This window comes from Henckelia pumila, chromosome 1 (genome assembly GCF_033568475.1).
Source record: "Henckelia pumila isolate YLH828 chromosome 1, ASM3356847v2, whole genome shotgun sequence".
Classification (NCBI taxonomy): Eukaryota; Viridiplantae; Streptophyta; class Magnoliopsida; order Lamiales; family Gesneriaceae; genus Henckelia; species Henckelia pumila.
In genome coordinates this window covers 83,316,795-83,338,543 of record NC_133120.1, presented here as the reverse complement: position 1 = coordinate 83,338,543, position 21,749 = coordinate 83,316,795, and positions in this window count along the sequence as shown.

The window sequence follows — 21,749 nt, the reverse complement described above, 5'->3', positions numbered from 1 at the left end:
AGGTCTTTTATTCCTACTAGGAAACTTTAGAAGATATCTTTGATATCTTTTTGATTTATTTGTGTTATCTTTCAATATTTTGGGTTGTAATATAAATACTACAACATTCATTATTTTAAGGGAAAATTAGCATTTTAGTCCTGTATGTTGGCTTCATTTTGGTTTTGGTCCTGTATATTGGCTTGTTTTGGAAAAGATCCTGTAACTTTGTTTTTATTTTGGATTTAGTCCTACATGTTGATTGTTTTGGTTTTGGTCCTATAAGTTGACTTAATTTTTTATTTTGGTCCTATACAAAGTTATGTTTTGAAAAAAAAGTACATGAATTTGGATTTTTTTTGGATTTGGTCATATTAGTTGACTTGTTTTTTTATTTTGGTCATGGAAAAGATACGGTTTTGACCAAATTAAGCTCGGTAATTAAGTTAAAATAAGCGCCTATATTTTTTATTTGAAAATAATAAATTAAATTTAGAATTTAGAAGTTGACTTTCCAACTTCACCGCTTAAGCTTTTATAATAAATATTTTTTTATGTTTTTATAATTAAATAAATTAGGTTTAAAATTTAGATGCTAACCTTCTAATTATTTTTTAAAATAATAATTATGTTCTAAAAGGTACAATAACTTGATTTTTTTTTTTGTATTTTTCCTCCGTCGCCGAAACTGGAGGGAGCAGCAAAATTTTGCTTATTTGCAGTGTTCTAAAAAGCACGCTTAAGCGGCAATTAAGCGTGATAAAAGTGAAACATACCTAAAAAACTCTGCTTTCGAGAAAAGAGGAACAAAAAAAGTCAACCATAGTTGAGAACGATAAAAAAATATATTAAAGTGTTACTTTTAAAAAAAACAAAAGTATGTTTTAAATATATTTTTAATTTTTTAGCTAATTTTGTTAATTTAGGTTGTAACTTATTTATATGATCATTAATAGGTGCTAAGTGGGCGAACACTTAGTGCCAAATAAATAAAAAAATCGAAGTTATAATTGAAAACGATATAAATGAATGTTTGTTTGTTAATTTTTAAAAGAACAAAAGTATGTTACATTTAATACATTAAATTAACATATTTTAGATTTTATTAAATTATTTAGATTAAAAAAAGTTTAATCGTAAAAAAATATTTTTTTATTAGTTAGTTGTAATTATCTCAAACCAATAAGCAGATAAAACATGAAAGAATAAAAAATATTTATTACAAAAATAATTAGAGATCAACTTCTAAATTCCAAAACATGATAACATACAGGACGAAAACCAAAAAACAAACCAACTTATAGGACCAAAACAAAATAAGCCAACATATAGGACTAAATCCAAAAAAAAAATCGAGTTACAGGATCTTTTCCAAAACAAGCCAACATACAGGACCAAAACCAAAAAGAAGCCAACATACAGGACCAAAATGCTAATTTTTCCTTATTTTAATAATAACTAAGATTTTCAGATTATTGATTATTCAATACAAAATTCTCTTTAGAATTTTATCAAATCTTTTGCTTTACCCAAAATCAAACTTATCAAAGTTTTATAGCTTTGTGGCGTTTGTCAATCGATTTTCAATTGGGTTGTCAAAGACAGGTTCCTTTGAAGGTCTAATTGAATCTTTGATTGTTTTCTATCGTGAATTCTCTGTTGTTAGTTACAGGTTCAACTAGAGGTGGAGATTCCAAAATCTGTTACTTGTTTCAAAGTCGGGACAACATTATTGAATTCTTTTGTTATCGAATTGAGGCGCGATTCGTTGAAATCGTGTTGCCTTTCATACATAAGATTCATATCACCTGTTCTTGACTGTAGCCTGATTCAGTTGGCGGTAGTCAATGCAGAGCCGCATAGAACCATCCTTCTTCCGAACAAACAGAACATGAGCACCCCAAGGCGATACACTAGGTCTGATGTATCCCTTGACAATCAAATCCTCAAGATGCTCCTTCAACTCTCTTAGTTCAATAGGTGTCATACGATAAGGAGCTTTGGAAATATGTTGAGTACCTGACACTAAGTCAATGCTGAATTCGATCTCTCGAATAGGCGGCAATCCAGGAACATCTTTCGGAAACACATCAGCAAAATCTCTAACCACTGGTATATCCACCAATGCTGGGCTAGATTTCAGTACATCAACTGCATAAACCAAAAATCCTTTTGCACCTCTCTGTAACAAATGAGTCATAGATAACACTGAAATTAAAGAAATTCTAGATCGAGAACCCTTACCAAAGAATTTCCACTCGTCTGCCATTTCAGGTCTGAACCTGACAACTTTCTGAAAACAATCGACTGTTGCCCTGTACTTGGTTAAAGCATCTATACCAACAATACAATCAAAATCTGACAGTCCAAGTACAATAAAGTCGAACTCTAGAAAATTTCCCTCAAAACAGAGTTGACAGTTCCTAACTAATCTGACAGAGACAATTCCTCCAACCAAAGGTGTAGTAACAACTACTACAGTAGGCAATAACTCAGTAGGCAAAGCATGCAATAACACAAATTTCTCAGAGATAAAGGAATGAGAAGCACCTGTATCTATCAAAACATGAGCAGAATAACCGAAAATCGAACAATTACCTGCTATAACATCGTCTGGTGCTGCCTGAGACTGATCCTCTGTCAAAGCAAAGACTCGTGCCTGCTGTCTCGGAACTAATTCGTACTAAGATTACCTCTCTGTATGTTCTGCTGCTGAGGCTAGAAAGAATGAACTGCAGAAGACTGTCTCTCAGGCTGAGCTGTAGGTCTAGATGAACTCCCACTCTGAGCTCGATCTCTACCACGCTGAGGGCACACTTTAGAAAAATGTCCCGGTTGCTGACAGGTGATAAGTGCAATTTATGCACTTAATTTATATATGATTTGACTTGGCTTTTGTCATGTATCGAGTGGATTTTATGCATATTTGTTGTTGTTTTTGTAATATGCAAGGATTAAAAGAAAAGTAACAAAAAGAAGGGGAATGATGAATTATGGAGCAGCAACTTCAGAAACTTACCGGGAATATTTTAGACATTTAAATTCGATCTCCACCGTTCATAATAAATTTTAGGATGTTTTTAAGTTTCTGTCAAAATTTCAGCTTGATCCGACGGCTAGAACTCTGGCTATAATTTTTTCAAGAATGCTGCGCGCTGGACACAAGCTTCAGCTCCCCAGCGCCATAAAACCAGCGCTCCAGCGCCCGACATTTTTTTTCGATAATTTTTTATGCCGATCAGCGCTCTAGCGCCAGATACTAGCACTCCAGCGCCGTCTGTACAAAAAACCAACAGAATATTGAAATCTTAAAAGTCTCAATTTCAAGGGCTTTATTTGACGGGCTTCGAGGAGCAATAAAAGGGGAGAAGACACGCATCACACAAGGGAGAGCCGCACAAATCAGTCGCACGTTTTGGAGATAATCGAGAGGAAAAAAAACACACCCAAACAAGAGAACCACACACAACTACGCATTCAAGTAGGCTTGGGACACGGATTCGAGAATTGGAAGCGAAAGACAAGGGATAATCGAATCGCACAACAGAGAAAATTCATCTGGGGACGAACTGTGATTTTTATTATCTGCCTTGGTTTATTATGAGATTTTTGAATATGTCTATGTGTTTAATTATTTCATTATAAACTTATTAGTTGTTTCTAGAGATTGACTAATCTTGATTGGATTTTCATGTTTTGACTATTAATTTGCCTAATATTATTTGTTCTTAACAATTTATTTGTGTATTCCTGCTTTGATTGTCTTTCAATTACTTGATCAATAATTGAATTGTTATATTTATTTGAAATATGGTACTCGAGAGAGGCGATTTTGAATAGGATCATAGGAAAACACAACCTAGGTTTTTTTGTAGAGTTCGAGAGGCTTACAAGTTCCTTTGAGGTAATTGAAAGAGAACCATAGAACTTGATTAAATTATTTTGTTGTTTGATTTTTGATAGGGATATCGAAATTAGCATTAGAATAATAACATTTACTCGGCACTTGAGAGAGGCAGTAAATAACAATTAAGGGTTCTTGACCTATAAATTGGAATGGATGATATAATTAATTGATATGATTTGCATGAATGAAAATCGAGTTATATCTTGTATCTAGAACCCGTCTCAGATCGTGTATCCAAAGCCATCCTTCAAATTCTGGATTCTTTATTTTATTTTATTTTAGTTTATTAAATTTTAAACTTTGATTTTCTAAACAAAGTTGAGATTATTTTAATTATAGGACTTGATATGAATATAAATTTTCAATCCTCGTGGGAACGATACTCTACTCATCATATATTAAAACTTGACACCGTGCACTTGCGGGCACAAAAATACGCAACAAGTTTTTGGCGCCGTTGCCGGGGATTGATTCAATTTATTGTGCACTAATACTGTTACCAAGTGATCTTGATTTTGATTTAGAATTATTATTTTTATTGTCTATTTATTATTATCATTTTTTTGGATTAATTTATTTTGTTTTGTCTATGTTGCAGTTTATTCACGGATCTTAAAGTTTTGAAAGTGCAGACACAGTCGGGCTGAGGACTATAAACTAAGCGTTGCTTGAGAGGCAACCCAAGAGTTTTTAGTATTATTTATTTATTTTGTTTATTTGATTTTTATGTGTTTATTTCTTAAATTTTTGTCCCTTGTCATTTTTTTAATAGGATGTGTGGAGATGAAGTTTGGTGATGTTACCCCTACTATACCCCAATGCGCTGCAAATGACGATGTAAAAGATGACGACTACCGATGGTCGTTGTCAAAGGTACGTGCATTCCTTTGCAATTTAATTTATTTATTTTACATTGAGGACAATGCACAATTTAAGTTTGGGGGGATGTGTGAAGTTTGAAAAAGTTTGAAAATTTTGAAATTTTTTCATGAGTTGGCCTATGATGAAATTAATTTTGTGTTAAAAATGTCAGTGTTAGCTATATTTAATCTTGAGTTATCACCCATATGTACTATCTCTTGATTGTCTAGACCTTAGTGATTAGAGAAGCTTTGTGATTTTGTGCGTGAATTGGATGATTTGATTCTTAACTTTGGTGATTTATATTTGAAACCGATGTAGATTTTTACAAGTTTAGAAATGATTTAGGCAATAAAACAAATTTTCATTGAATGATAAAAAGTTGCCAAAGCAACATAGGAAAAAAAAATTTCTTTACAACTCCATCCGTGCCTGGAAAGAGATTGAAATCCTAATCAGCAATCCATGACTAAGTATGCGGAAAAAAATGTGGTTGATACTCCATCCGGGCTATAGACGAGGGGATTGAAATTCGAATCCTATCTTTAGTTATAGCTAAGTCTGCGGGTAATTATGGGGCTAAAATAAAACCGGGTGCAAAATCCGGTGATGTTATGAAAAATCTTTGATATACTTGAAAAGTCCTTTTGATCTTAGTGAGTAGAAGTTGAACTTGGCGGAGAGTGTTTTGAAACTAGAGAGCGGAGTTGATGATTCTGTGAAACAAACTTGTTGCATTAGTGTATCGAAAGCGAGGAGGATAGACAAGATTGGCAAATCACACACACACACAAGAACTCTTGAGAAAATTAGTTGACATGTGTATTGAATCTTGAAATGTAAAAATTTCAAGGCCGATTATATTACTCATTATTGTTTTGCTCGTGACTAGCAAAAGTCTAAGTTTGGGGGAATTTGATAAGTGCAATTTATGCACTTAATTTATATATGATTTGACTTGGCTTTTGTCATGTATCGAGTGGATTTTATGTATATTTGTTGTTGTTTTTTTAAGATGCAAGGATTAGAAGAAAAATAGCAAAAAGAAGGGGACTGATGAATTATGGAGCAGCAACTTCAGAAACTTACCGGGAATATAATAGACATCCAAATCCGATCTCCACCGTTCATAATATATTTTAGGATGTTTTGAAGCTTCTGTCAAAATTTCAGCTCTATCCGACGGCTAGAACTCCGGATATGATTTTTTCAAGAATGCTGCGCGCTGGACACAAGCTGCAGCTCCCCAGCGCCATAAAACCAGCGCTCCAGCGCCCGACATTTTTTTCCGAGAATTTTTTATGCCGATCAGCGCTCCAGCGCCAGATACTAGCGCTCCAGCGCCGTCTGTACAAAAAACCAATAGAATATTGAAATCTTAAAATTCTCGATTTCGCGGGCTTTATTTGACGGGCTTCGAGGAGCAATAAAAGGGGAGAAGACACGCATCACACAAGGGAGAGCCGCACAAATCAGTCGCGCATTTTGGAGAGAATCGAGAGGAAAAAAACACACCCAAACAAGAGAACCACACACAACTACGCATTCAAGTAGGCTTGGAACACAGATTCGAGACGTGGAAGCGAAAGACAAGGGATAATCGAATCGCACAACAGAGAAAATTCATCTGGGGATGGACTGTGATTTTTATTTTCTGCCTTGATTTATTATGAGATTTTTGAATATGTCTATGTGTTTAATTATTTCATTATAAACTTATTAGTTGTTTCTAGAGATTGACGGATCTTGATTGTAGTTTCATGTTTTGACTATTAATTTGTCTAATATTATTTGTTCTTAACAATTTATTTGTGTATTCCTGCTTTGATTGTCTTTCAATTACTTGATCAATAATTGAATTGTTATATTTATTTGAAATCTGGCACACTCGAGAGAGACGATTTTGAATATGATCATAGGAAAACACAACCTAGGTTTTTTTGTAGAGTTCGAGAGGCTTACAAGTTTCTTTGAGGTCATTGAAAGAGAACCATAGAACTTGATTAAATTATTTTGTTGTTTGATTTCTGATAGGGATATCGAAATTAGCATTAGAATAATAACATTTACTCGGCACTTGAGAGAGACAGTAAATAACAATTAAGGGTTCTTGGCCTATAAATTGGAATGGATGATATAATTAATTGATATGATTTGCATGAATGAAAATCGAGTTATATCTTGTATCTAGAACCTGTCTCAGATCGTGTACCCAAAGCCATCCTTCAAATTCAGGATTCTTTATTTTATTTTATTTTATTTTAGTTTATTAAATTTTAAACTTTGATTTTCTAAACAAAGTTGAGATTATTTTAATTACAGGACTTCGTGTGAATATAAATTTTCAATCCTCGTGGGAACGATACTCTACTCATCATATATTAAAACTTGACACCGTGCACTTGCGGGCACAAAAATACGCAACAACATGTGTTGCAGTTACCAAATACTCCTACACACTGATCTGGTGAGTGTCTACCTCCACACTTGCTGCAATACAAGGATGATGATCCAGAACTCTGTCCCGAACCGAACTGCTTGGAACCACTGGAACTAGAAAAAATGTTCCCCTGCCTCTTCAACTATTTCCCTCTTGCATTGCACTGATCTTTTTTGTTTCCTCCACTGCTTCCACCTTCATACCTCTGCTGCTGGTTCTGATACTGAGGTGGCTAATTCTGATATTGAGACGGTTGGTTCTGATACTGTCTCTGCTGCTGAGGCACCATTTGATTTCCCCTCTGTCTCCACAAACCCGCTTCAGCTCCCTTTGCGTGATTCATGGCATCCGCAAAGTTATCAGGTCTGGCGGTGTTTACCAACATGAAAATATCGGGTTTCAAGCCGTTGATGAACTGGTCGGCTTTGGCTTCTTCACTATCGGCAATGTGCGGTGCAAAACGCAACAAGCTGTCAAACTTGGCTACGTACTCCTTAATGTTCAGATTCCCTTGCCTCAGATTGGAAAATTCGAATCCCTTGTCCTTTCGGTATGAAACAGGGACAAACCGCTTATAAAACTCAGTTTTGAAAAGAGACCAAGTAACAACTGTACCTCTGTTCTCCATGGATCTCTTTATCGTGATCCACCAGTTCTTAGCAATACCACGGAGCTGATGAATGACTAACCTGGTTCGGCGGTCATCTGTATAATCAATGAAATCGAACAACTGATCAATGCCATCCAACCAACTCTCACAGTCAACTGGATTTTCTGTACCCATCAACAACGGTAGATTAAACGAATTGAACCTCTTCAGCAAGGTTTCCATAGGCGTCGATGTAGCATCCAACTGATCAACCTCAGTACTAGCTTGTGAAAGAGTGGGTGCCCGGTGAGCCAACTTGTGGCTAAGGGCTTTTATGACTCTATGTATAAACAATCTTTTGTTTAATATAATTTACACTTTTATAATGACATTTACTTTATCTTTTATCATATTATTATGTTGTGACATACTATAAGATGTTTAGATGAAGACCTTGAATATACTATAGTGTATGTAAGATGTGGTAGCACATGGGGATGGCTATCATGAAACACATCTTATAGTCACTATATATTCTAAACAGTTCCTAGTCGATTGAGCCGTCCGTTAATAAGGATAAGGATCGCTCGAGATTGAGACTAGCGTTTGCGATGCCGAGTACCACATTTCATTGGTATGGAACATAGAGATGTTCAAAGCATGCAAATGGATATTCATATGATGAATGATTGAACTACCCTATCCGGACTTTCCAAGTGGTTATCACTTATCGAGTGGATAAAGTCCGCGGTTTTGGTTGTACACCATTAGTCCTTACTACTTGAAACATCATTGAGACTCTATATGCTAGTACTGTACTTTGACTCATTTACCGACTCTATTAGGTCATCAGGTGTCGGGATTGGGTACAGTTACGACACATATAGGAGTCGATGCTTTGTTGTCAAGGATTCACCACATACTTGCAAGTGTGGATATCCTATGCGATATGAGGAGATATTAGTGTGACGAATCTCTGGCCAGAGTACATGATGTGTTTTAGGTTACTTGGTGTTCCTAGTAACACATGCGATGTCACTATTTGATCTTCAAGATGTAATGCATAGTTATCGAATCTCGAACGACTCTCGATTTACCAATGGTTGTTGATTCGATCGGGATATATGGATGAAGGGACCATACTGTATGCTAACCAAAATCTATTGGTTCTTGCAGGCACTATCAGTGATACCTAGGGAATCATGGGGCGATGTTTCTAGGCGCTCTTACCATGATTCGATGGGCAAGTCAGAAATTGTTGTTCCGAGTCACAAGGAGTTGTGAGCCCACGGCTAGCTGTATCCCTGAACCATTGAGGGTCACACAAGTAATGGATTTCTAATTCTCGTTGAGATAATTAAATTTAAAGAGTTAAATTTAGTGAATAAAGAAGTGGGACTTCTTATTTAAAAGTAGAGGGAGTAAGATTTCCTAAAATGACATAGTGATGGACATTTTTGGAAACCACTGAATTCGGATTCAAAAAATTTATCTTGACTTTAAAAGATGCAGAAATGGTTTCTATGCACATTGGTGAAATTGGTTTATCAATCTGAGTCACGATGAATTTTATATTAATTTCTGAACATGCGGGCTTTGCTTGTCAGGCTTGAACTTATGACTAATGGGCCCTAAGCTATTAGCAGCCCACATTATAAATAAGTTATTGCAGTACAAAAATTAGACAACCTAGGTCATAATTTCAAAAACCTAGAGAGCCTCCTCTCTTGAAATTCGGCCGACCCCTCCCCCTCTCTCACAGAGTTTGAAAATCCAGTCTGTGAATTTTTGAATTTGCAGACTGATTTAACAGATCATATCTGTTCTATCTCATCGTAGAAACTTCTGATAGACTTTCTAGTGCAGTCTATCAGAGGGATTAAACTTCTGTTCGTGGACATGATTGAAGAATTATTCGTTCATCAGTTCATGTGATATACAACAAGAGCAGTTTAATCTGTTGGTGTCCATAATCTCGCTTCGAGATTTTAAGTTAAAATTTATATTGTTTAAATTTTATATTATCAATTTTAATCGTAGGAATTTGATACCCATATGGAATCATTCCATATAAAATTTTAAAACTTCCGCTGCACCGGGTATCACTTTCTTTTTCGATCTGGAGAACGACCGTGTTCCAACAGTGGTATCAGAGCCAGGTTGTTCTCGGAATTTACGATTAAATATTGTTCAATTGTACAAGCCTCGATTTTTTTAGAAAAATAAAACGAAAAAGAAAAAAAAAATTTAATTTTCCGGGGGGACTGCCCGCTGCCCTGCGCAGAGTGTCTGCGCGCAGCTGGGCCCCCGGCCCGATTGTCGGGGACTGCCCGGGATCGTCCCGGGTAGCCCAGAAAAATTAAAATTTTATTTTTTTGAAATTTTGAATTTCAGCTCGTTAATTGTTATCGGGCCCAGTTTTTGGCCCGATTGAAAATTGTTTCAGTTGGTCCACGAGGTAATGTGTCAAAATTGTTTGAGCCCAAAATTTTTAAGAAAATTAATTTTGGATAAATTTTGAATTTTGGAAATTTATAAATTTAATCCAATAAATTAAATATTTAATTATTAATTTTGGTACAATTGATAATAAAATATGATTTTATGTATAAAATTGGATTTTATATGTAAAATATGATTTTATGGATAAACTAGATAAAACATGATTTTATATATAAAATAAGATTTTATGTATGAAATATGATTTTATTTATTTATATTTATTGCCATTGCATGATATCCAATAAATTATTTTTTGAATTAAATATTATTGGATAAGGATGATCGATTGTCATGACCAATATTATAGGTGTATGTTAGGTTGTTTACATTTGGTTTTATTATTGGTTGTTGGGTTTTATTAATGGGCCTGGTTTTTGGCCCAAATTTGATTTTATCATTTGTAATAAAAGTGGGCCTGGTTTATGACCCGTTCCCACCCCTATAATGTATCCCTTTATTTTTCATAGTAATTTATTGTAAATTCACTAGAAATAGTGGGAGATTTTGAAGATGGAGGTGGGACCAGCAAGCAATGATAAAGACTGAAAAAATGTAAATTGGAAGCACAATGTAATAGGATTGCATTGCATACTTGCATATCACCTAGGATTGGACTTAGACTCGTGATTGGCAACCACGGGTCGATTAGTAATGGAATCGATCATCCTAAAATATAATATATGATATTATCGTTGTATGCATGTTTAGACTAAATTGTATGAATCCCGAAAGCATACAAATTTAAATGATGAGACAAATTTTTAAAATTAAAAATCCCTCATTTTAAATATGATTTAAAATTAATATCAAGATAAATAAAGGAAATTTAAATATTGTTTAAATGTTCCTACCTTTCATCAACGATCAATGTATGAGATGCTACCCGCGGATACGGTCCAGCTCATATTATTGGGGGGCCCGTTCGTCGGAAAGCTGTACATTGGATCGACACAAGTTGTAAGTTGGATGGAACTCCCATGGGATTGACTCATATTATTGGGGATCCACATGGCGACCGTCCATCACAACTTAATATTGATGGGTCATCTTGACGTGTCACAATAAACGACGTCATATTATTGGGCCCTTATTGGACATGAGGTAAAAACATGGAGGTTGCTTTGGAAGCAATTGGGCTCTACCTTTTGAAAATTATGGTTGGCTGATATTATTCGGGACTATAGTTTGTCAATTGGACTCCATGTTCCCACTAAAGAAAATGTTTCTCGTTTTCACTAGAGGGTAGTGAAATCGTTAAAATAGTGGGAGTGAGATTCATAAAATAAATTTCGCCTTATTTTATGTCTTAGTAAATTAATTAAACAATCACTGATTATTGTCTGTATCTTTTCAGTATTTCATTAAGATGAATTCACGCAATTCACTATTCTCTTTTCTCGAACAAAACAAACTGACTGGCGCAAACTATACGGAATGGTTCCGTAAGTTAAAGATTGTCTTGACCTCGGAGAAGATGTTCTACGTGTTAGAAAAATCTCCTCCGAAGGAAGCACCAGCTGATATAAGTCCGGAAGAATTGGCCAAACTTGATAAATGGTGGGACCATGATATCAAGGCCAAATGCTATATGCAAGATTCGATGTCTGATGAACTCCAGAGGCGATTTGAGGATACCGTGAATGCTGCTGACATTCACGCACAACTCAAGGAACTTTTTGGGGCTCAATCGAGAGCTGAAAGGTTCGCTCTTGTAAAAGAGTTAATGACGTGTCGCATGCGTGAAGGGACTTCGGTCCGTGATCATGGGGTACGCGTGATTTGGCTCATTCAGAAGTTGGTAACGCTTGAATTGGTATTGGAGCATGAACTCAATGTGGACTTATTAATTCTCTCTCTTCCTTCATCGTTTGACGGTTTTGTGGTGAATTTCAATATGAACAAGATAGAGGCCTCCCTTGAAGAGATGATCAATATGCTTGTAACTTATGAAGCCACATTAAAGAAGGATAAACCGGTACTCTTGGTTGGTTCCTCTTCTAACTCTAAGAAGGGGCCAAATGGAAAGGGTAAGAAACGTTCTGCCCCACCAAAGAAAACAGTACCAAAGAAGAAGGGCAAGACAAAGGCTTCTAACGGGAACAAAGATGATGATACTTGCCATCACTGCAAGAAACCCGGTCATTGGAAACGTAACTGCAAGGAATATCTCGAGCAGTTGCGAACTGCAAAGGGTATGTTTTACATTGAAATAAATGTTTCACTTAATACTACTTCTTGGGTATTGGATACCGGATGTGGATCTCACATTTGCAATGATTTGCAGGTGATGACAAGAAGTCGTAAGCTTAGGATGGGTGAGACCCAGCTGAGGCTCGGAAATGGTTCTAGAGTTGAAGCCAAAGTTGTGGGAGACGTTTATTTAATTTTGCAGAACGATTTTAAGTTACTTTTGAAAGATGTTTTATTTGTTCCAGACTTGATTAAAAACATTATTTCTGTTTCTATGCTTGATAGAGATGGTTTTTCTTGCAATTTTGTGAATGAGATTTGCAATATTTACAAGAATGAATGTTTAATTGGAAATGGACAACTTGAAAACGATCTATATAACTTAAAATTAAAAGACGTTCCAATAAATTATGTTGATAAACCGGTAACAACGAACAAAAGGAAAATCGATAGTCAAAACCCGGTAAACCTTTGGCATGCTAGGCTAGGTCATATTTCCTCAAGGAGGATGAACAAGCTAGTGGGAGAGGGCATGTTTGATATGTCTGATATTAACTCTCTACCTACTTGTGAGTCCTGCCTGAAAGGAAAAATGACTAAATCTCCTTTCAAAGGAAAACCTGAGCGTAGTCAAAATCTATTGGATTTGATCCATACAGATGTTTGCGGACCATTTAGTATTGGTACAAAATTTGGTCACACCTACTTCATTACCTTTACTGATGATTATTCTAGGTATGAGTACTTATATTTGATGAAATATAAGTCTGAATCATTTGAAAAGTTCAAAGAATTCAAGGCTGAAGTATAAAACAAACTAGGTAAGAGTATTAAAGCACTTCGATCGGATCGAGGTGGAGAATACTTGAGTACCGAGTTTTTGAGCTATCTAAAAGAGAATGGGATTCTCTCTCAGTGGACTCCTCCTATGACACCTCAGCTGAATGGAGTTTCGGAGCGTCGCAATCGAACATTGTTGGACATGATTCGATCTATGATGAGCTTCACTGAGCTCCCACCTTCGTTTTGGGGCTATGCTCTTGAAACGGCGGTATTGTTGTTGAACAACGTCCACACTAAAGCAGTGAACAAAACACCATACGAGTTATGGAATGGAAAAGCTCATAAGTATTCTTACTTGAGGATTTGGGGATGTCCTGCTTACGTGAAGCAGACAGTGGGAGATAAGTTGGATAGTCGATCCACCTTATGTTATTTTGTAGGGTATCCGAAGAATTCAATCGGATATTATTTCTATCATCCTACTGAAACAAAAGTGTTTGTTTCAAGGAATGCCACCTTCTTGGAGAAGGAGTTCTTATTGGATAAGAAAGGCAAGATGATGGAACTCGAAGAAATTCGAGAAGAACCCGAGATACAAAATAATGATCCTACACCTCAGGAACCATTGATTGACACGCCTATTACTAGAAGATCCGAGAGGACTTCTAGGCCTCCTATTAGATATGGTTTTCTTCTTGAAGGGGATCAAAGTGAACCCGACATTGGATGTGATCCAAGAAACTTCAAGGAAGCAATTTCTGATGCGGATTCGAACTTATGGCTTGAAGCTATGCAGTCGAAAATAGATTCGATGCATACAAACCAAGTTTGGACTTTAGTAGATCCTCCCGATGGAATTGTTCCAATAGGGTGTAAATGGATCTATAAGAGAAAACTTGGGCCTGATGGAAAGGTACTGACCTATAAGGCACGATTGGTGGCAAAAGGTTATACTCAAAGACAAGGAGTTGACTATGATGAAACTTTTTCACCAGTCGCAATGTTCAAGTCCATAAGAATCCTTATTGCCATAGCAGCATGGTATGACTATGAGATATGGCAAATGGATGTGAAGACTGCATTTATTAATGGAAACATTAAGGAAGAAATCTATATGATGCAGCCCGAGGGATTCACATTCATGGGAAGCGAGCATAAGGTATGCAAGCTTCAGAGATCGATCTATGGTCTCAAACAAGCATCAAGAAGTTGGAACCAGAAATTTGATGAAACAATAAAGGATTTTGGTTTCATCAAGAACCCGGAGGAACCGTGCGTGTACAAGAAAGTAGTTAAGGATGCTGTGACATTCTTAGTACTTTATGTTGATGACATCTTACTCATTGGGAATGATGTAGGGATGTTGCAGTCAACAAAGATATGGTTATCAGGTAGATTCTCGATGAAGGATTTGGGTGAGGCGTCCTATATTCTAGGGATACAGATCTATAGAGATAATCTAAGAGAATGATAGGACTTACTCAAGCTACCTACATCGACACTATATTGAAAAGGTTTTCAATGGATGAGTCCAAGAGAGGACATCTACCTATATGTCATGGAGTCTCTCTATCCAAGTTCATGTGTCCCAAGACTGACGAAGAGATAGAGAAAATGACACACATACCATATGCGTCAGCCATAAGGAGTATCATGTATGGGATGATATCTACCAGTCCGGATGTGGCATTTGCTCTGAGTGTCACGAGCAGATATCAAGCCAATCCCGGTCAAATGCATTGGAAAGCCGTGAAGGATATTCTTAAGTACTTGAGAAGAACTAAGAATGTATTCATGGTTTATGGAGGAAGAGATCTGAAATTGGAAGGCTATACCGACTCTAGCTTCCAAAGTGACGTGGATGACTCGAAGTCAACCTCTGGATTTGTGTTCATGCTCAATGGCGGTGCTGTCTCTTGGAAGAGTTCCAAGCAGGACACCACAACGGATTCCACCACTGAAGCAGAATACATTGCGGCATCAACTGCTGCTAAAAAGGCCGTTTGGATAAGGAATTTCATCCAAGAGTTGGGCGTTATTCCTGAAGCTGTTGGTCCAGTCCCAGTGTACTGTGACAACACGGGTGCCGTTGCTCAGGCAAAGGAACCAAGGTCTCATCAAAGATCCAAACACGTACTGAGGAAATACCACATCATCCGGAAGATCGTGGAAGAGGAGACATCACTGTCGAGAGAGTGGCCTCTGCAGACAATATCGCTGATCCACTTACTAAGCCCTTGCCAGGACCATTATTTGACAAACATCGCGAAGCAATGGGACTATGTAGTATGACTAGTTGGCTTTAGGGTAAGTGGGAGATTGAAAGAGTAGGTGTCCGGTGAGCCAACTTGTGGCTAAGGGCTTTTATGACTCTATGTATAAACAATCTTTTGTTTAATATAATTTATACTTTTATAATGGCATTTACTTTATCTTTTATCATATTATTATGTTGTGACATACTATAAGATGTTTAGATAAAGACCTTGAATATACTATAGTGTATGTAAGATGTGGTAGCACATGGGGATGGCTATCATGAAACACATCTTATAGTCACTGTATATTCTAAACAGTTCCTAGTCGATTGAGCCGTCCGTTAATAAGGATAAGGATCGCTCGAGATTGAGACTAGCGTTTGCGATGCCGAGTACCACGTTTCATTGGTATGGAACATAGAGATGTTCAAAGCATGTAAATGGATATTCATATGATGAATGATTGAACTACCCTATCCGGACTTTCCAAGTGGTTATCACTTATCGAGTGGATAAAGTCCGCGGTTTTGGTTGTATACCATTAGTCCTTACTACTTGAAACATCATTGAGACTCTATATGCTAGTACTGTACTTTGACTCGTTTACCGACTCTATTGGGTCATCAGGTGTCGGGATTGGGTACAGTTACGACAGATATAGGAGTCGATGCTTTGTTGTCAAGGATTCACCACATACTTGCAAGTGTGGATATCCTATGCGATATGAGGAGATATTAGTGTGACGAATCTCTGGCCAGAGTACATGATGTGTTTTAGGTTACTTGGTGTTCCTAGTAACACATGCGATGTCACTATTTGATCTTCAAGATGTAATGCATAGTTATCGAATCTCGAACGACTCTCGATTTACCAATGGTTGTTGATTCGATCGGGATATATGGATGAAGGGACCATACTGTACGCTAACCAAAATCTATTGGTTCTTGCAGGCACTATCAGTGATACCTAGGGAATCATGGGGCGATGTTTCTAGGCGCTCTTACCATGATTCGATGGGCAAGTCAGAAATTGTTGTTCCGAGTCACAAGGAGTTGTGAGCCCACGGCTAGCTGTATCCCTGAACCATTGAGGGTCACACAAGTAATGGATTTCTAATTCTCGTTGAGATAATTAAATTTAAAGAGTTAAATTTAGTGAATAAAGAAGTGGGACTTCTTATTTAAAAGTAGAGGGAGTAAGATTTCCTAAAATGACATAGTGATGGACATTTTTGGAAACCACTGAATTCGGATTCAAAAAATTTATCTTGACTTTAAAAGATGCAGAAATGGTTTCTATGCACATTGGTGAAATTGGTTTATCAATCTGAGTCACGATGAATTTTATATTAATTTCTGAACATGCGGGCTTTGCTTGTCAGGCTTGAACTTATGACTAATGGGCCCTAAGCTATTAGCAGCCCACATTATAAATAAGTTATTGCAGTACAAAAATTAGACAACCTAGGTCATAATTTCAAAAACCTAGAGAGCCTCCTCTCTTGAAATTCGGTCGACCCCTCCCCCTCTCTCACAGAGTTTGAAAATCCAATCTGTGAATTTTTGAATTTGCAGACTGATTTAACAGATCATATATGTTCTATCTCATCGTAGAAACTTCTGATAGACTTTCTAGTGCAGTCTATCAGAGGGATTAAACTTCTGTTCGTGGACCTGATTGAAGAATTGTTCGTTCATCAGTTCCTGGGATATACAACAAGAGCAGTTTAATCTGTTGGTGTTCATAATATCGCTTCGAGATTTTAAGGTAAAATTTATATTGTTTAAATTTTATATTATCAATTTTAATCGTAGGAATTTGATACCCATATGGAATCGTTCCATATAAAATTTTAAAACTTTCGCTGCACCGGGTATCACTTTCTTTTTCGATCTGGAGAACGACCGTGTTCCAACAGCTTGCTCAGTTGTAGGAATAACTAGCGGTGGGTTTCTGTTTATAACTTGACGTGGACTCATCTGATAATCAAAGGTTAGGACACAAGATATCTCAATCGCTACCATTCGGTGTCCTTACCACCGCTTGGAATACCGGATACCCGTCGATAACAAACACAGTTATATCTCAAGTAGTCCATGTTTTATAAATTAAATCACAAAATCATGTAATTCAATTAATTCTCAATTAATAAAGCATGCTCGCATGGAATTAAAATAAACAATTAAATAACTCAAACATATGCGAGAAGCCAATACACGCGGACTCGAACTACCCCGCTCACTCTAGTTCAACCAAGAATCTTAACTCTCTGATACCACTTAATGTGAGACCTCGGTTCTAAACAACTAATTAAACATACAAGATCCAACCATTAAAGCAATTAGACTTTTTTTTTTAAAATAAGAACGCCTCGCGCCCGCGCGAGATTACGTCTTGCGCGCGCGCAGGCAACACATCCAAGGCCCCGGCTGAAGGCTCGCGCCCGCGCGAGATACACCTCTTGTGGCACGGGCTAACAAACCCGAGCCCCTAGAAGACACCGCGCGCGCACGAGGAACCAACTCACCCGCGCGCGAAAGACCTGGGCAGAAATGCTCAGGATAATAATTCATTCCCGCGCTCGCTTTCGACGTGCCTTCAAATACATACACAAAACGGGGCGTAGAGAATACACGCAATATCACAACATACAAAAGCTCAAGTCCGATACATCAAGGTGCGTAGCAAGATTATTAGTACATGCAACGACGACATTCCAACCCTGAAACTCGCAAATACAATACAATATAACGACGAAGTTCGAATTCTAAACATGTTCCAAAAGTAAACAAGATTGACATGCTGATTCGACTTCTAAACCGAGTCCCACCACTAGCTCTCCCTCTTGATGCTAACTGGGTCTTCGCTAACTCGATCCTGCCCCACCTGTTGCCAAGTACACATACAAAACCAAGCAACAGCCAGATAACTCCGGTGAGAATGATATTCCCAGAAAAAGCAACATAACAAGTAATATACCAACAACATGCTTTCCAGACAACATAATCAAATCAAAACAAATGATATGCATGTCTTTAAATAGGGATATCGATTCTGATAAACAAGGGGTTGATGCTGTGCTTTTGGGATCCAGAGAATGAGATCACGTAACGACTCACCGACTCTCCCAATCGAGGTGGTGCCACGTATCCCACTCCCATAGACTTTGGTGCGACTATAAGGAGTATGCTGACATTAGGCGAACCTCTACGCCAAGGCCACTCGCTTAAAGCCCCCAAAACGTCTAACATAAAAAGGACTATTATGCCCGATGAAATCAAAGGTTTGGCTCAATATGAATGCATAAGAAAACATAAAGCATTAAGCCATATAACAAAACTCAATCAACACAAAATACAAGTTCCACATGCTAGAACAAGTATTGATGCAAGTATGTGATTTTAAGGGAAACTCGAGAACCAACTGTCCCGAGTATGCTATCCCGCTAACGATGACTGCTTTTACCTTTCAATGCAGTAGCTCCAACTCTGGAAACGCTACAATAAAAGGTAAAATCAAAAACTAAACAATCCAACAACAACAACAACGGCTCAAGGTAATCTTTTTACCGATCTTCGTCCAACTCTTGACGATCAACAGCTATTAACTCCGGGCTTGACAACTTCAAACAAAACTGTTCAGATACAAATAGATGATAAAAAATGACGATCAATTTACAAGCCAAAGATCAACAACTCAAAATGGTTCAAATCTCCCAAAAACTCAACCGGCGGTATAACGGCTAAAAACTGAACAACCAGAAACGCAGACAGCGGTTCAATATCGATATCAACTCGTATCAATGCTAATACAACAATAACAAGGCAATTCCAACAAATCTCAAAACCTCATTTTCAAAAAAGGCTTCCAAAAATCGTAACAATTTCAAACGTCGCTCTAGTTCAAAACCGACAGATAATAAATAATCAGAACTCTGTCAAGAACAACATACTCGAATCTCGAACGATTCTAACAACATCCAAAAAATAGAATGTATCTGATCGTAGAAAAACTTACGATATAACGGAGCTCTCGCTGCAGTGATCGCTAAACTGCCTTCAAAAATAAATTACAACGGCTGGATCGAGCTCGGACTGGATTTTGAAAGCTCAAAACTCAAAAGGGGCGCTTCAATGGTGGAGATGGCGGCTTGGAGGAGGTGAATGGAAGAGAAGAAGACTTAGTCAAGTCTTAATAATATAACAAATCCAAAAATTGCGTTTTTGTCCCTGAAATTTCCAAAATTTGCAAAATAGACCCTGATCAAATCTAGTCGACTTTTGAACTCTGTAATCTCCTATTAACTCAATTAAACTCATTTAAAATAAAAACGGGGCGTTACAGTCAAAGTCAATAAGTTAATAACCTTTGAATAATTTTTCCCGTACAAAAGAGCGGAAGAGCATGATGCACAGAATATAGTACGAATGTCAGAAGCTAAAGTACAAAGCAACGACTATCATGTTTGAACGAACTTAAAACAAGATGATTGTTGCATCTGACCGTTGCATCCAAGCCTATAAATAAGTGAGGATATCAATCGAGGAAACTCACTCAGACACTTGCTAATCGCATATACGAATTACCAGAACAAGATTATCGTTCAAGCAACCGAGTTAAGAGCTTCAAGAACAGTTGAAGAAAAATGACCAAGCACGCGTCTCAATATTTTCAATACTCTGTAATAGATCAGTTAAGTGTCACACACACACACACATTTAGTTGTAAGTAATTTCAGTCGAGTTCTGAATATGTATTAATTCTTGGATTTCTAAGATGTATAGTTGAGTGTAAGTCCTAGTCTTGTGTTGCAAAGTGATTGTGATGGTCAAAGTCTTATATAGTGAAACCTTTTTGGGTGAAAGAATGAGTGACGTAGGAGTTTCAGTCTTTGAACATCCATAAACAATTCTTCATGTTCTTTACTTTCAGTCGAGTACTCACACTCACAAACATACACTTTCAGTCTTACCATTTGATTATTGTTTAATCTGTTAGTTGGTATCTTTTCACACATATATTTGTTGGTCAATTAACATCGACACACGAAAAAGACTAGAATCCAATTGCTAGCCACAACTGAACTCACAATCAAAGTAGCAGATCAGTCGACTCGTGACCAGTCGAAAATCCAATAAAGTCTTAATTGATAATGATAGAAAGAACCAACAAACAAGAGATTGAAAATATGTGATTGGACGTAAAGTAAATATGAATAGACTGCTAATAAAGAAAAATTTGTTCTTTATAAGAGAATGAGAGAGTGAGGTTTGGGCAAGACATGATAGGTGTGAATTCGTACCTTCCCATACCTTTGTCTCAACAAGCAGCGCTCTATGATTACGAGTTTTTGTGTCGTTTGAGCATAGAATCATTCCTAAGACTTATATCCTCTTCATATGTTGCACGATCGCTTATCCTGAGTTCTTTGCTCTTAGAGATTATTATCGTTTCATCTCTTATAAACATCGAAGATAACTCCAGGCTAGTCTGACTAATTATAAGAAGTATGCTCTCTCCAACTTGAGGTTCTATCCTCGTGAAATGTCAATGAAATAAATAACGAACATGTGATGGATGTAGGAGTTTGAATCTATCTGAAAAATACTAGATCAATGTCTTGAATACAAGTTACTAAAATTCAATTGAAATGTAGAAGAAAAGAAAAAAAGACTGTAATATTTTGATTGTAATATGTTGGTTGATCATCTAAGAGTTGTGTAGTATTTTACCTTGTACCGAGTGGTGATCAAATATGGGCACAAATTAATTTATTTGTTATTAATTACTATTATTGGTTTCCATCCAGGGATGGACTCATGTTTTTCTCGTTAGGGGCTAATTTTTACATGAAAAGGTTATGAATAAAAATCATGGAGTACATCTTATGCTTATAATAATATTTTATTATTTTCATTTATATATTTTTTAACTTATTAATGTTTTAAAAAATTGAATACCAATCATGATATTAATGACACAAAATTGTAATATATTAATGTCTTAAATATGATAATATAAATACTCTATAAATATAACTATGAATTTTTTTAATAATTAAATTATTTTTATAAAAAAAATTCATGAAGGGATTAATGAATATATTATTTCTTTATGTTTAAAATAACTTGAATGATTAATTAAGTTATATTATTTTATGAAGATTATAAAGATTGAGAAGAAATTGATGAAAATTGTACATCATGGATATCGTTTGGTAGACCGTATTATTAATTTATG